Below are 17,367 nucleotides of genomic sequence, written 5' to 3'. Positions count from 1 at the left end.
AGAATAACATACGTAATCTGCTAAACACCAGGTTTGTACAAGGGAGTCATGCTAAAATACTGTCCCTTTTCAACAAGTTTGTAAGAAGAATTCCGAACATTTACATTGAATTCATCTTTAATATAAAACAAGGAGTGTCTAAAATATTCTAGGTAGTCACATATTGAACTGGGGCCAAATTTTCTGTGATGTGTCTGTTGGATAGTTTTTCAAGTGCTGTGTTCTTCAGTTTCTGAGACCTTTGAGACTGAATTCAAGATGTTGTATCTATATAAGAAACTAATTTCAAGTTATAGTTTCCAGCCTAGATGTAATTTTTAATAGCATTGTGTAACTTAGTTATAAAACATCCATGTAAATCATTCTACCTGCAAAACTTGGCATTAATAGTTTAAATTTTTCAATGGTAATTCCATTTCTACTAAAATCCACTAATTCTTTTTAAGTGGCTGATGTTGTATATTTGAATTTGAATGACAGATAAAATGGAGAAGAATTCACATTATTCTTGAGATGTCTAGACTATCCCTTTCTAAGAGCAACTTGTTCCCTACTGATGTCAAGATGTGCATGTTGAACCAGAATCTTGCATGAAATACAGAGGAAGGTAGTGTTTCTACTTGAACTATTCTCCTTGTCTTCAGGTACCCTTCAGATAGTTCTTAAATCTCCTAAAGAAAGGGGATTTTAGTATGCTGAAACAAAATGAAAGTGAACGTTGCCAGTGTTTCGTTATTGAGAACAGGTTGCCACTCATGCTGAATTGTTGAACTATTACAGTTCTCTGCATAGCTTCTGGCTTCTAGACAGGCAGATCAAGCACTTTGTTCTACAGGAGAGGTGGAATTTAGTTTATGGTGGTAATTTACATTGGCTATGTGACCCCTGTCAGAAATGGAAAGAGAGATCAGCTCTGCTGGAGACAGACCTTTTATGTTAGTATCTATTTACAACTGTATAGCTCTCAGGCAAAAGTTACATGATAAAGCCTCATCTTGACATTTAGGCTACACAATCAAACTTTATTATTTCTGAAGACAACTAGGAACTGTATAGAGTTATTCCTGTGGAAATGATTTAGTGACGCATATGATACTTAATTGCACACTGTCCATATTAAATCCCCTGTGCCTCTTTTCTGCCACAGGTGTAAATTGGGAATACCTCAGCTAGAGCAAAAGCAGTGCTAAACTGGCTGAGTGAGAGGGAAACCAAGTCGGTGCTGGATTTCGGAATTACTTTACTGACGAGACATCAAAACAGTTTTGTTGTAGCCAAAACTAAGATACTGAATGTAAAGTTCTTGTACTGTGTATAGAAATACTGATTTCACTCAGCCCTTCTTAAAGCTTTCTGTATTATCCTTGTCTCTCTTCCTCTCAACCCCCACAATATGTGCCTACTAAATTGCTTGTGGCTCTCTGCCAGAAAAGCCATACTACTTACTTAGAAACCACAAGAGGCCCCTTCACATATACAATGGTTTAACTTTGATTAATTGAAAGAGGTATGAAGGTATGAAATTTGGCTTGCAAATATAAACCGAAGTTCTTTAAACATCAGGGACTACTGTTATGACAAGGACTTATCAAGCTTCCACAACTGTGGTATCTGGTTGCAAGCTAGATATTCTGCTGAGTACGTGTTGTGGGAATGCGATGCAGAGAAATGGGGCAGAAAAAGAGGATGTTTCTGTACTGCAAATATGACATAGCAAAAGGGGCAAAATCTGGTGACAGAGAAAAGTACATGTCTTAAAGCACATACGGAGATATGGAAAAGAAGCACTTTCTGAACTGCATAGCACGTTTGTAAGCTTATTTTTAATGCAAATAATATGAATAAGGTTACACTTCACTAAAGTCCAGTGGAATAAAGCAAGGCTAACAAGTTGAAAGAACAGGAGATATCTGGAGAAAAATTATAATTAGTATTACATGACACTGCTATCTGCAATAGCAGATTTGGTCCACATCTGCTTTAGAGTCCCACATAGAAATTGCAATAAATTCAGAATTTTGGTATCTTTCTAGGCTTAACTTTCCCGAATGAATTTCATGATGCACTTTTCGCCTCATCTGAATATATCAAGGCCATTACTTTGTAATTTCTTAGACAACAGTCCTCTGATTATCTCTTGCCCTGTTGAAGATTTTCAGTTGAAGCAAAATAAACACTTTATATGTTAATTATATGAATAGTGATATAAAACCCAAAAGACTGGGCTTTGAATGGGTGACAAAATCAAACTTTGCCCTTCCATCAAATCTCTAGTCTACAGAGTTGTCCAGTCAGCAGAAACATTCCCATTTCTTTTACATTTCACACGAGTATGTGTAATTTCCCAGTAATTCTGTTTTGTTATTTGTTGGTCCAGCTGCTACATTCTCAAACTCTCTATTTTATTCCTTTCTTCTTCAGATTTGATCTATGATCCAAAGTTGTGGGGTTGTTTTGTTTTTTTCCTTTGTCAACCAAGAATGCTAGGTATTTATCTATTTGAGCCGGATGTCCAAAATAGGCACTCAGAAAGCAATGGTAGTATCTGAATAGTTATCAAATAGTCTGAATAGCAGCAGATGCTTCTAGGTTCTTGGTCATCAGTATATTGCAAATATTTCAGTTTATATGTCCACGTTATTACGACTAAGTATAGGAGAAACCTAAATGTCTATAAAAATGATTTAAAAGTATCATATCGTCTTAGGCAGGGGAACATGGAGGCATGGCAAATACTTGATTCAGTATCTGCGACCAAGGAGTGGTGACTGAAGACTGGCCAAGTGGTCAACGGTGATTATGTGGCCATTACTGAGATTCACAATGACAATAACACCTCTAAGTTCCTCAGTGCCCTAAGAGTCAAGAGTGCTTAACTACAGCTCATCTCCACAATAACTCTGTTAGGCAGGTAAGGACACTTTGTGGACAGACATTAAATGACTCATCCAAATTCACTTGGCACCAGCAGGAGCGAATGGCAGTGCTGGGACTATAACCCATCATTACGGCCTCTGGCCTACCCACAATTGGTCATTTTCCCTTTTCATACATTATGAAGATAAAAATAAAACAGTTACGAAAATAATTACTATCTATGTCCAGGACCTAATTTTCAGGCTTTAATTTTTTGTAATTAAGAGACACTCACAAATCACCTCAGTGCATTTTAAGGATTAAACAGCAATGAAATTTCACTCATTAAAATTCAGAGTATTTTATTTGGATAACATATAAGCAGAGATTTTATAGAACAGCATTAGGATCTGGTTGGAAAATACTGGCCAGCATAACAGACATTTCTACTAAGGGTTGTGGAAGTTTCTGAGTAAAATGCAGGACTCCAGCCTCAGACTATTATGAGTGATTTACATGTAATTCTCCTCCAAGGTATGTCTCACACCACAAAGCACTACCACAACAACAAGATCCCGGCAATAACTCTAAGTGAGCCTGCTCATTTATTGGAAAAAGCATACAGCATTGCTAGCTTTTCTCCTGGGTAACTACATACGTGGAGTACCTGAGATAAATCATGTATAACCAGCTCAGGAATCCCAAGCACAGCGCTCCATTGTGCTGTGTGGGCAGGGCATGAAACCTCCATGTGTAAAATGCAAAGTGCATCTCAGGCATCAAAATAATGAAATAAATTGTAGAATTAAGTTTTGCCACAAGCACATGCCATAGATTTACTCATACATGTATGCTTTCATGTTCGATATTCGCATGAGATGCAACTGTATATCCTTTTCACAGATTGCTTCAGTCAAGAACAAGCTGCATGGTATGAATATGTATGGAGGGGTACTACTAACTGGTGTATGTATATAGAAATGTATGCAAAGGTCTGAAACAATTCAACAACTATGTTGAAATCTGGCCCTTGTTTTTAATATTTTAAATTACTGAAGAGATGCAAATATTTTGATGGACATTTATAGCTTCATATAAAGGAAGACATACGATGATGAATGTTTACAATGTTACAACTGAATGTGGAATGGCATAGTCAAAATTCTCAACCTTGTATGTTATTTTATAAAGGAAAAACTAAATCGCACCACATAAGACATTACATGTAAAGTTAATTCTATCACAGTGCTGCTCCAAATTTCCCATTTATTTCATATTTATATAAAAATGTCTCTTGAATCTAGCTTTAATACACTTCTCTATGTGCTAGTGATCTGATAGAAACTGTAAAAATATTGCAATAAGCTACTTAAAACCACTGGATCAATATGCCATTTCGGATAATGGCCATAGTTAATCTGCATAAATTACTCTGTAAATACAACATCCCTGACTTCAAAAACATGATAGACTGCTGGTCTTCAGTGGGGACTGCTGAATCTCAGCATCCATCCTTTTGTACGAACAAGGGCTGTCGTTTACTATCACAACCAAGGAAGGTGAGAAACCTGTTATACTACTACATAGTAGCTAAGCTTAACTACAATAGACTCAACTGCTGTTAGAAATGAGCTAACTGTGCATTACCAAGAGACCGAGGGGAGCAAAAATAAAAGCTACTATTTTCACACACTGCTGCTTAGATGTTCACAGTTTGAAACACAACTTCCGTCTGGCCAAACGCTTTCTCTCTTGAACATTTAATAACTTAAAATAATAATATGAATTACCAAAAGAAAGAAGTCATCTGTGACACTGGAGTTCATGTTTCCAGACCAGAAACTACTCTGAGTCAAAGCATCAGCAGGAGTCTTAGAATGCTAGACAGAAATAAACTAGGTAATAAAATGCCATTATGTTCAGCAATGCACAAATCTTATGGATTGACAAGCCCAGACTATTTTGTTAGAACAAAGGATGGTATTCCTTTAAATTTGCCCTTTAAAGGGAAAGCACCCTATTTAGTCCTGAATTTACAGAATAATTTCCAAGATTTTATACAGGTTGCTCTGGATTTACAGTGACAAGCAAACCAGAATGGGTTCAAAAATCAGATGTTAAAATACTAATTTTGACTTGGACAAGAGTCTCATAAAACATTTTTCTTTCTTTAGCTTCCCAGTGAAATTCTTGCCTTTTCCATATTGATCTTTTATCTTCCTCTTTCTGTTGCCCATCTACTGTTGGTCACGTCACTGACTAAAAGAAATGAAACAATTCTGTTTGAGCTCAAACTCTGTTCCATGCATATTTATTGTTGAAGAAACTCTCCTGGTGTGAAAATAAATTCAGTATACTTGCTCGTTTCAACCATTTCCTCAGAAGCTTTCACGGCATAGTATTCTAGTACTTAAAAGTGTGAATCCTTGTATTATCCATCGAGCTTTCCTAACAAATAATAACTAGTCTCTTCAGACATGGAGCAGCATGAGAGAGATTCCAAATGCCACTTCACATTCTTACTACCTGCTTTACAATTCCATATATTTCATTTGTGAGAGCAGAACAGGAATACAGTAAAAACAATAAAATAAAACTGATGAAAAAATCCCATTGTATGAACAAAGTCTTTTATGAAAAGTTGAAGCATAGATATAAAAAACAAGACCAGGATGAAAAAATTTGTTCCAGTTAAAAAAAAAGACATACAATAAAAAAAATTTCAAAAAATCAGAAAAAAAGTGTTGAATCAAACTGTTTCCTGCAATGTTGGAGTTCCTTGATGTAGTGCTATTACTAAATATAGTATTTTACTAATCTCAGCAGGGAGCTGGCTAACTGCATGCCCGTCAGATGTTTTTAACGGTCACCCCCTGTGGAACAAATCTAAGGAGTGCATGAAAAACACCCACATTTAAAAAAGCCCCCTTGCTAGATCATTAAGGAAAGATAAAGGCCTGTACATACGGATGTGATATATAACACAATCATTGTGTCAAGAAAACATATGTTTGATTAGTGCGCCTCAGGTTCATTAATCGCTGTGTCTGCTTCACAGCAGTGGGCAAAGCTTCCACCGTAGCTACTGCACGGAAGGGTAAAGACACTTGGTAGCTTGAAGACTGACAGTTCAGCAGTAAATCTTGAGCTATTCCAACAGGCTTCTCTTACAGAGTTTGAATAGCAGCTGTATCATAGTCTTAAATCTTCATTAAGATACAGTCCCAGGGTTTAGACTAAGAAATAAACCATTACTGTACCATAAATACATAACAAGCAGACTACAGGCACTGTCACAGGTTACTGTGGTAGTATTTTACAGTCCTGACTACAGTAAGGCAGACATTGACATCTATAAAACCATGTGAAGTACAAATGAGAGTGAAAAAACTTACTTGATCCAGTTCCCAAAGAGAATATATAAAATATCTGCTAAATATCATCTGTTTATCATCTGAGCCAAAGAAGTTTGTATGTCCTTTTTTTCATGCTATTTAGATACCCTCTTAATTCAGAGCTCCTGTTTCAGTGGTGCAGGAGATCTGGAAAGTTTGGCCATGTATTATGCTTAGTCAAGCAAGGGAGACCCAGCTCCGTCCTACCTCTGGATGTGATGTTTGGTTCTAATTAAGAGAAAATTAGCTAACATCACTGCTGTTGCAGCAGCGTACAGGATAGTACAGTAAGGTGCTTACTGTTTACCTTCCATGTCTTAAAACTTAAGGTGCTTACTGTTTACCTTCCATGTCTTAAAACTTAAGGTGCTTACTGTTTACCTTCCATCTCTTAAAACTTAAGGTGCTTACTGTTTACCTTCCATCTCTTAAAACTTAACCCAGGTATGTATTTATAAAGACAGTGTTCCTGTGGAGCACATGCAAAGCAGGCAACCCTATTTCCAATGGCTGGCATTCAAAAGTGCAAAGAGACCTGTTTCAGACCTGTGATAGGGAAGCTGAAATCAGAAGGTGGGGCATGGCTTTCTATAAAAAAACCACACTTAACACTGAAAAGTACCTTGCTACCCTGTTCACTTCCTTTATTCTATAAGAAAGATACTTATTTTTTGTAGACCTAGTAGACAGTAGTTTAACCACAGTGAATTAAAACACTGAATACAATATTCCGTCCCAAAAATGAATAATAAAACCATGATAAAAATTAATAAACTAATTATTCAGAAATTAAAACACTGCAAAGCACTAAAAAATAATGTAAACTATAGCTGCCATGTTTTTGGCAGAAACAACTTGTCTGCCTCTGATCCATTCAACCCATAATTATTCAGGTAAGTACTGTATTTTCAGGGAGAGGAGCTGAAGTTAATTTTATCATTCACAGTCAAAGGAAATATGAAAAACTGGCAACCCTGGGATCTCCTGCTTTCATCACACGGCCTAAAAAATAGGAGGGAGGTGCAAGAGTTTGTATTCTGCTAATAACATACACAGAGGACAAGCATGGTATAGAGCATTTGTGGAGGAACCTCTGTCTCGGGCATCATCCTGAACAACCGACTGAGATGAGAGAGGAACTTGGTTAGTTTAGAGAAAGAAAATTGTTTGGGTTTAAAATAGCTTTCTAGTAACAGCATGAATGGAAACATGCTCTTAACACTCTTTTTCATGATGAAGGTTGTCACTGAAGTGAAGAGTGAAGCAAATATTAACTATTCTCTTTTTACGAACTGCATGTGAAAGCCCCAAATGCCGCACTCATGAAGAGGGAACAGGATCACTGTGAAATTTTGAGTATAAAACCAGCTGCCTGAGCTTGCTGGGAAGTCTGACACTGGTGCAGACACTGGTTTTGTGCACTAAGCGAGATACGGGGCAGTATGCGCAAAGAACCACCTAATCTAGACAAGAAACAACCATTTAACTTCTGAAAATTACCCTGTTTCATTGTGCTCCCAATTCTGAACAAGACTGAAGGAGGCGACAGCCAAAAAAAGGGTCTCTGAAAGCCTTGGCATCAGTCACAAACAGGAATAATCTATGATTTGTCTCTTTTCTCTTTCTTCGCCTTTTCTTGTTGCTTCTCTTTTTAAGTGTTGTTGCTTGAGAGCTGAGTTACCTTATTGTAACTAAAACTAAACCCTGGTCTGCTGTGAATTCACCACCACACCTTCACATTTTTGCCAGCTGAAACTTCCAGTCTTTCAAAGTTTGGGCAGTATTCCAAGCCAAGGTCCGTAGCTAAGTTATCAAGTCCCATTAAGGTTTACTTAGAAAGATTCTGGCAGGGAACGCAGCCTGGTGTGTTTAGTGCTGGCTGCATTATTTTGAGAGATCCTGATAGCTTTTAAACTTTTTCATACATAAACCCCCTATAATCTAAAACTGGTTATGAAAATATAATTCACATTCTTTCCACAGACTAAGTTATGGGCAGGGATATGTGGGAGGATTTCAAATTGTTATTTGCACGATGCCAAGGAGAAAAGCTAAAATGTTACCAAGGTGACATCCACACCACACCTGGGGACCCATGCAATGCCATTAGCCAGTTATTCTCCGTTTACCTTCTTTCCTTTTAGAAACTGAAACAAAAAAAGAAGCACCTGACTGTTTCTGGAGGCCAGAAGAGCAAAACTTCAGCAGCACTTGAATAAAGGGCCTTCTTCCTTGTAAAAGGGAGAAAGGTAACAATGGCCAGAATAGAAGAAAGCTAGTCTGGACAGATTTCGGGCTGGAAGCCAGGTGGTTGGAGACTTTGTGTTAGAAAATGTACTGCCCCTTGTAGTTAGATTTCATTTATTTTCCTAATTCTGCATACTCTTGAATTAATTCAGAAACATTCTTCCTGCAACAAATATTACCTCCTGCAGTAGTCTCAGTGAAGTAATATGCTAGGTTTCCAAATTTGCTTACCTTTCCTTATGGAAACTGATATGAGAATGATGCTTATGGCTATTTTTTTGCAGAATGACTACCAGTATTTTGACTTCCTTTGAGGTCAAAAATAGGATTATGTGGACTAGATGGTCTACAGTCCACAGAAACATTTCTGAAATAAATGGAAACTAATAAAATCACTTCTTGTAGATCTACCCCAGGTCACTGCCATCAACTGTGGTACTGTCTACCTTCCCTCTGAAGTCAGTTGATTAAAAAAGTCCTATAAACCAGAATGCAATGAAGTCCAGGTGCTTAGATCTTTACATGAAGCACTCTCTCTCAAGAACAGTTCTTGCTATCAGCTTGTTCTGTTTTATCTCTCCGTCTATTTCACATTCCCAGCGTCTTCTTACTTTTGGTTATTCATGTATAAATTAGGATTTGGAGACCTTGAAGCTCTTTCCCACATAACATAACCATTAGGTGTAAAGTTGATTTTCAGTGTAGCAGGATACCTGCAAGTTTCTGAGACCCAGGTAAGGACTCTCAATTAATAGGTAACCTGGTGTTGTGCAGATCAGAGATGCCACTAAAATTATCAATAAAATCCTGACCGATCTGCTGCTTTTCCTTGGAGGAAACTTCTTTCCCTCTTAAGACAACAAAAATAGTAGTTGTCTTAAATAAATGGGTTTTAGCTATTGCTGATCAGTGCTTACACAGGGCCAAGGCCTTTTCTGCCCCTCACCCCACGCCACCAGTGAGCAGGCTGGGGGTGCACAAGGAGTTGGGAGGGGAAACAGCGGGGACAGCTGTCCCCAACCGACCAAAGGCATATCACATACCATGTGAAGTCATGTTCAACATATAAAGCCGGGGGAAGAAGGAAGAAAAGGGGAGGTCTGGAGTTACAGAGTTTGTCTTCCCAAGGAACCGTTACGCATGATAGAGCCCTGCTCTCAGGAAATGGCTGAACACCTGCCTGCCGGTGGGAAGTGGTGAATGAATCCCTTATTTTGCTTTGCTTGTGCACACAGCTTTGCTTTACCTATTAAACTGCCTTTATCTCAACCCACAATCTTTCTCACATTTACCCTTCTGCTTCTCTCCCCCATCCCACGGGATGGGAATGAGTGAGCTGCTGCGTGAGGCTGAGCTGTCCCTGGGGTTCACCCGTACCTGTCCCTTCTGGCATCCAATGTGGGGCATGAGGGGTTTGAAATAACAGATCTGATCAGAGTATGCTAGACCAAATTTATAGCTGTTTAGCTACTAATTGGCAGGCTCCTGGGCTTGCCACGGGGCTGGCTGGCTTCACTGTAGATTAGTCTAGTGCTGGTTAGTGGCAGTTTTTCGCTCCTGCTGTTTCCCGTCCTCCTTATCACCCTGTTCTGCTCTGCCTGGGAACACACCGATAACAGCAATGAGCTGGCAGGTGGCCAGGGTGCTGCTGCTGTTCCTATGCTGCTGTACTGGACAGGCTGAAACTCAAGACTAGGGGACTGTAACTGTGGGTAAGCGCATGCTGGAGCCGGCACATTCAGAAGTGTATGTGGCCGTGGAGCAGTCCATGCCAGAGCAGGTACTCCCTGGAAGGGACCGCGGCCTATGGGTAAGGTCATGCTGGAGCAGGTACATCTGTGTCCCTAAGGGACAGTGGCCTGTGGACAAGCCCACACTGGAGCATATGTGCCCTGACTGTGGGCCTGTGGCTAAGCCCATGCTGGGACAAGAGGCAAGGGTAAGAGTTCACTGCAATGCTAAACCCTATGGCCTAGTCCAAAGGGACAAGGGATGAAGACTGTAATGTATATACTTTTAAACTGTTGTAACCCAGATTTTTTGTTGCATGTTACAGGAAGTATAGCAGGTACCATCTGAACCAACAGAGGGCAAGTCTCACAAGAGGATGTGAAAGTGCAACAGCGACCCAACCTGAGCTGACTTTGGTGCTCAGTAACAACATCAAACTCCTGTTCTAAATATTTACCATAACAGATGGAGTAAACATGGACTAAATGGACTCAGTGGACATTTTGCAGACTTTAAAAGGGTGGCCCCTAGTCTAAGGGAATGATATCTGCATATATATCAAAGGATGGGAAAGGGGGGTTGGTTAATGAGGATCTATTGCAGGGGTCCTCAAACTACAGCCCGCAGGCTGGATACACCCCCCCAGGGTCCTCAATCTGGCCCCCGGTATTTACAGAACCCCCCTGCCCCCCCCCCCCCCCGCCGGGGCTGGGGGGGAAACCAAGCAGCCGCAGATGACTGCCTGCCACTGCATCCACGCGCCGGCCCCCTGGATAAAAAGTTTGAGACCCCTGGTCTATTGGATAGCGTGGGACCTGAGCATGACATAAATGGTATGGAATAAGGGGTGGGAATTATACTGGTTTTGGCTGGGATGAAGCTTCACAGATTTGTGACCAAAACATCATTGATAACACACCTATGTTTTAGCTATTGCTGAACAGTGCTTGCACAGCATCAAGGCCTTTTCTGCTTCTCACACTGCCCCACCAGCAAGCAGGCTGGGGACAGACAAGGAGCTGGGAGGGGGACACAGCTGAGGCAGCTGACCCCAACTGACCAAAGGTATATCCTACACCTATGACATCCAGCTTGGCAATAAAAGCTGGGGAAAGAAGGAGGAAAGGCGGATATTTAGCATTAAGGCACCTGTGTTCCCAAGTAACTGTAACATGTGATGGAGTTCTGCTTTCCTGGAGATGGCTGAACACCTGCCGGCTGATGGGAAGCAGGAATGTATCCCTTATTTTGCTTTGCTTGCACACACAGCTTTTGTATTTATCTCAACCCATGAATTTTCTCACTCATGCCCTTCTGATTCTTTCCCTCATCCCAGTAGGAAGGAGGGAGAGAGCAGCTGTGTGAGGCTTAAACTACCCACCGGGGTTAATCCACAACAGAAGTCGATAGTAATCGGAACATCAGGCAATACTTTGTTATTTGGTGAAAGTGCAAGCTTCACATTAGAAAAAACAAAGTATGAAGAAGAGAGAGAGAAACTGAGATAACGAGGACTCTGACAGCTATTTCTAAAGGTGCTTCTACTCCCTACGGGTAAGAAGAAAACCATTGCTGTTGAGATTATTGTACTGGCCATTGAGCATGGCACAGTACAAACACACAGGAAGATGATACCGTTCTGTAAACGGCCAGGTTTCAATACCTTCAGTGATGACACAGCACAACATCATTCCACACATCGTTCCACAGAAACCAATCTCACCAATGAGCAAGTACAGCACTAGTACACTTGACTGAGACCCAAGGCACCATGAGAGGAACCAAAAGGAACCAAATTCCACAGCTTGTTTTGCAGAAGTAGGTATTGGTAATAGATGGCAGCACAGTCACTCTCCAGCTACTTCAAGGGGTTTCTTGGGTACTTATTTTTAAATGTCATTAATTCCCCCCACCCTTTTGAGTGTTAACATTATGGTGAATCATCACAGTTCCCTCTGGGCCTGGCTGTACACTGCTATTTTAGAACAATTTCAATAATATTTGCAGTCTGGTCAATCCTGCTAGGATTGAAGTCTCCAATGGCTTGAGGGAGAGGCTAGATGCACAGCTATATACATAGAATTATAGGGGATTTGGTCTAAAATGTGGATGAAGCAATATTTGCTTTAACAGCCTTATTTCCAAAGTATTCTCTAACATAATTCTACAAACACCTTAATTTTTTAGTATCATACTTCTCCAGATTTCTGGAGATAGGATCTTCAAAGAAACATTTATATAGAGACAGTTTGCCGACACAGCCTTCAAATTTGTTTTATATTAATGATGCCAGGAAGCCTGAGGTAATTTCAAAAGTTTCTTTTTTGTTCAGGTTTTCTAATTTGAATGACTGATAAGACTTTTGTATGCCTCAGAACTAGCCCATTTGCTGGGATTCCAGTCCCAAGCTCTCAGTGGCCACAAACCTTTCTGCAGCTGACACATTCAAGGACAGAACAGTATCTTCCCAGTTTACATTCTAGTTTTTAGCACTTGCTACACTCTCCATCATTGGCTTTAGCTGCAGACTTGCTAAAATGTACCTTTTGATTAATTCATCTGCAGGGAACTTTCAAAATACACTCTGACAACTAACTATAATTACAACTACATTCATTATAATAGATTTGGTACATAGAACCCTTCCCTCCAAAACACAGTAAAATTTTACTTGTGGGTTCCCCCCCGCCCCCTCCCCCCAAAAAGTGATTCGGGGTAATCTGAGGAAAATCACATCAGCCATTCATGACTCATAAGAGATGGTTTGGGTTTTGTTCAGTTTACCACAGCTCAGCTCCATTTCACCCCTAAATAAATGATCACCTGAACACAATCACCACAAAACAATTAAACTTCTAACTAAAACTTTTGTACTGTAGGCTCAGACTGAAGGTGAACAACATAGTGGGGGGCCACTTTACACAAAGCAGTGAGCCACCAGAAAGGCTGAAAGAAGCAAAGAGAAGTTGTGCTTTCTATCCTGAAAGAGGAATGGAAATGAAAACAACGAGAAGATCATCTGTTGTAAAAACTGAGACAGGACATTAGGGATGGAAAGGTAGTCTATAGCCCATCAGAGACCCAGAGACAGGAAATGCCCACTGATTTTCTGCAAAACCACAGAAGCTTCATTTTAACACGCTGCTTCAAAGCCCTCTATTGAAGCTTTCACTTCAATCACAGCACCCTTGTTAGTCTGTTTTAATTTCTTCCCACTGGCCTCCTCAGCAGGGAGGTTCTGGTTAGAACAAGACATCATACTGAGCATTTATCAAAATTATTTCACCTTACTTCTACTCACTGGAACAATAAAAAAAAAAATTCTCATCATTCCCTTTACTGCAGCTATTTGAATCTGAAGTCAATGGGGAATGCTTGGGGTTTCTTTCCTGCCCGTTTTTCTCCTGAACCTTGCGATCCGTACTAATGAATTCTTGCAATTTTCAAAGCTGATTCAGAGATTCATGCTTTTCAAGAGCTGAAGACACCGGTAAATATCTTAACTGTAGCGTTCTCCTTATTTATGATGGCTTTTTTTGTGAATGTGACAAGTTTATGGAAAATTTTGAAGTGCAATCCTGGTGCCCAGATCCACAAATGGTGTGTCAGTCTGTTGCCTTCAGAGATACAACTGTACAAGTAAACATTCTGGCCTTAGTTTTCCAGTCCTAAGTTATACTGAAGATCGGAAAAAAGATCCTGGTGTGACGGCAAAGAGCAACAAAACTTCAGTTCAAAAAGATCCTGCTTGCTGTGGGAAGAGAAAGAGAGAAACTGAAAAGGGATAAGCTGTTGCTTTTATTGAGGTAAAAAACAGCATCAGGGGTAAGAGAGGAGGAAGGAAAAAGCTAATGTGAAGACTTCCAGGGAGCTCTTGCAAATTCAGTATTCATATTTTGCTGGGTCATGTAATAAACAAGAACTAATGAAAAGAAAGCTGCTTCCGTCTAGGCAAGTCCAATGAACTTTAATTTATCTAAATAAGCAACATTTCTTAATTGTGACCTGCTTTGGAAAAATAACAATTAATTGAAATTGTTATTTCAGCCATCACCAATGAGTTGGCATACTTGGACGCAAAATGTTAATGAAGGAAGATAAAGGCAATTGCATCAAATTTCAAGATATGAAAGTTCTGATGTGATGAGGATAATTTATGTGCCAATTATTTCCTTCAGGCTGAACCCTGAATCCCTTATTCATTCCTTTTGTATTAGAAATTCCCACTGAACTCAAATCTGATTCTCATGGCTGTGTCTAGATTTGCTTGAGAAAAGAGTTTCCAGGCCCAAACTTTTCATTATTAAAAAGAGCAGGAACTATTTAACCATCATGAACACTGTCATCAAGTTCTGACAGCAAATTTAATATTGGTCAAAGAGAAAGAGATCTCAGGTAAAACAGGGTGGGGATTCACAAACCTTCCCAAATTCAGGCAGGAAGATGCGAAGGTCACCCACCGCCCTTTCCTTGGGAAGCCAGGCGCCAGCCCCGTGGCGCTGCACTCGTTAGCAGCCACAGCTAAATCCGAGAGAGACCACCAAATGGTCACAGCACAGCCTGACCTACAACTGATGGCTGCTTCACACACTACGCCAAGTCTGAAGAAGCCAGACTTCCCCCTTTTTACTCTTTCTGTCAGTGACTATTTCCTTCAACAGAAGCAGTGAGCAGACACCAAGGAAAGTACCATTATCAATCACAGCAGAATGACACCGCACAGCACGTGAGGACGTGTCTGCACCAGGCAACACGGCACCAGACAGGCGTCTCAGAGGTGTGACTGACTTCAGGCAATGAGTTCACAGTGTGGGGCAATAGCCCAGATTTGCAAAACACCACGCAGGGTGCCCAGGCTTACAAGCAAATGGCAAGTCAGGTACCTAATCTGCGTAGGTGTTTAACGAAAGTCCCAAGAAGCGTCTACCTTTTTACATGATTTTACAGCTTTAAATGACTTGCTATTTGCATCCACAGTGCCTGTACTGATTTTGAACATGGTATTTAGGTGCTTTTCAGAATCTGACCTGCTCCAAGAAATTTGCAGTTACATACAGACCGGATCAAAACTATAGTTGTTTCCTTGAAATTCACCAAGGGTTGAATTTCCCTGAAATTTTCCTTACATGTGTATCTCAGTAGTGAGATCCAAGCACTCCTAGACTTGATTTCCCAATCCACCCTCCAACAAAGCAAAACGAGTGCTGGTTTTGTTTAAAGCCACTGTAGGGAAAGGTTTGAGCTCAGTGTCAACCCTAATACAACCATGGAAATTCAGTTTAGGCCCAGCTCTGCTGACAGTTCAAAACCACGCACTGGGATGTGTGAGCCACAAGTAATCCTGACTCTAGAGCATCCAGCAGGACTCCTCCTGTGTGTGCCGTCTCTCAGAAACGTGTGCCTTTGCTACCGGCTGGGGAAACGAAAAACATTTAGAAATGCCCAACAATAAAACATTTAAATCCATCAATGTATAAAATGGAACAGTTAACCACTAAACAAATGTGGGGAGGGGAGTGGGGGAATATGAATTGTGTAAACACTGCAATCAAAGGAATAGAGAAATAAATATAGAAAAATATAGAAACTAATAATAGAGAAACTAAATCCTGTGTGAGGTTTATTATGTAGCCACCACGGAGAAAAAGTTAAGATCTCTGAGCCCTGCCAACGCAGCAAGCCAAGTATGGCTGGAGCCACGTACCGGGACTGACTGTAGGCACTCAATCATGGCTTTTTAATTTTTATGATCTTTGCTTCATGGAAACTCCCAGGGGAATTCCCTGCTGGACTACCTGCAACTTGAGTTCTGCCTCAGTAAAAACTGGAGGCTCAAATTATTCATGTGTAAACAGCTTCTCAAAATGTTTCCATTTAAACAAACTCTCTGAATAATTTACTGCACTTAAATGGTCAGTAAAAATAACTGTAACTTTCCTAATCTAGTTACAAAACAATGGCCAAAATACCACATAATTACTTAAAAAAAACAATTTTACCAAAGCTGAATTTTCCTTTAAACAATCTCCGGGCAAAGTCTGCAAAGCAATTAACTGGTAGATCGTATTCATAAATATGAAGCAAGCACTAAAAATGCTTTATTCAGAGTTTGTAAAGGCTTGCTTGAAGTATTTGTGTTTAATTATCACTGGTAATTTGAAGCCTGAGCCTTGAAAGTATCCAAGCTAAACACCTGTTTTTCAGTGACACTGAGGTGCTGCTTGTCAATTATATGTATCTTTAGAGTAATAAGCCATAAAGCATAAAAATGTAATTTTTAGTACTTTTCCATACATTGGTCCCAATAACTCTTAATATTAAGGGCTTACAATAGAACATGGCTGAGATCATACAGAAACAGTTTAGAAGAATTTAAATTAAATAACCACATTTTAAAGACATGTCCCCTGCAGCTAAAGAAGTTCAAAAAAACCATTCAAATAAGCAAATAACATTTTTTACATTTACAAATGAAACATCATATGAGTATTTATTGATTTTTTAAAAAATTCAAAAATACATTGTAACAGAACAGAATGTATACGTTCTTCAATGAAAGACAAAACTATGGTTATCATCCGGACCAGAATACAAATACATGCTAACAGTTTAAAAATCATTTTGGGTCATTCAGGAAACATGAAACAAGCTAGCTGTTTGCAAATGCAGTAGTTTTCTACTTGGTAAATATGCCTGAGAAAGTTAACCTGTAAAGAAATCTGCTTTTAAACTCTTAAAACACAAAGAGCTTTCTAGGCTGAAATGGTGAAGAGACCTGTGATATGCACCTGACAGGCCACCAAGCCATTTCCCACAGAGATTCTGTTTACTGCTGCACCTCAGCTCAGCCACCCAGCAGCGGCAGAGTTTCACATCAATACCAGGCTTATTCAAGCGAGGTGTTAAAAAGCATGCTAGGATGATGTAAAACCATCGATTACATACACAGTGGACAGGTGTTAATAATAGAGATTCTCTACCAAACCCCTTGGTTTGTATCAGAGCCAAGTAAAAAGTAGTAGTCTAGTGTACGGATAAAACGGACTATATGTTTTGGCTCAAGGTAAGACCCTTTAAAAACAAGTTCTACATAAGCATCTAGAATCAAAGCAAGAAAAAAAAAACAGGACAAACACAA

At 39.8% G+C, this 17,367-nt stretch overlaps 1 protein-coding gene across 5 annotated transcripts in view; it reads right to left on the bottom strand.

Moving 5' to 3' along the window:
• STAU2 (staufen double-stranded RNA binding protein 2) overlaps positions 1 to 17,367 on the bottom strand; it is a 177,393-nt gene that overhangs the window by 63,469 nt on the left and 96,557 nt on the right. The gene's annotated exons all lie outside the window — the stretch shown is intronic.

The sequence above is a fragment of the Falco biarmicus genome, chromosome 3 (assembly GCF_023638135.1).
Source record: "Falco biarmicus isolate bFalBia1 chromosome 3, bFalBia1.pri, whole genome shotgun sequence".
NCBI classification, from domain to species: domain Eukaryota; kingdom Metazoa; phylum Chordata; class Aves; order Falconiformes; family Falconidae; genus Falco; species Falco biarmicus.
Note: the sequence above shows the minus strand (reverse complement) of the source record. Positions and strands in the feature narration are given on the sequence as shown.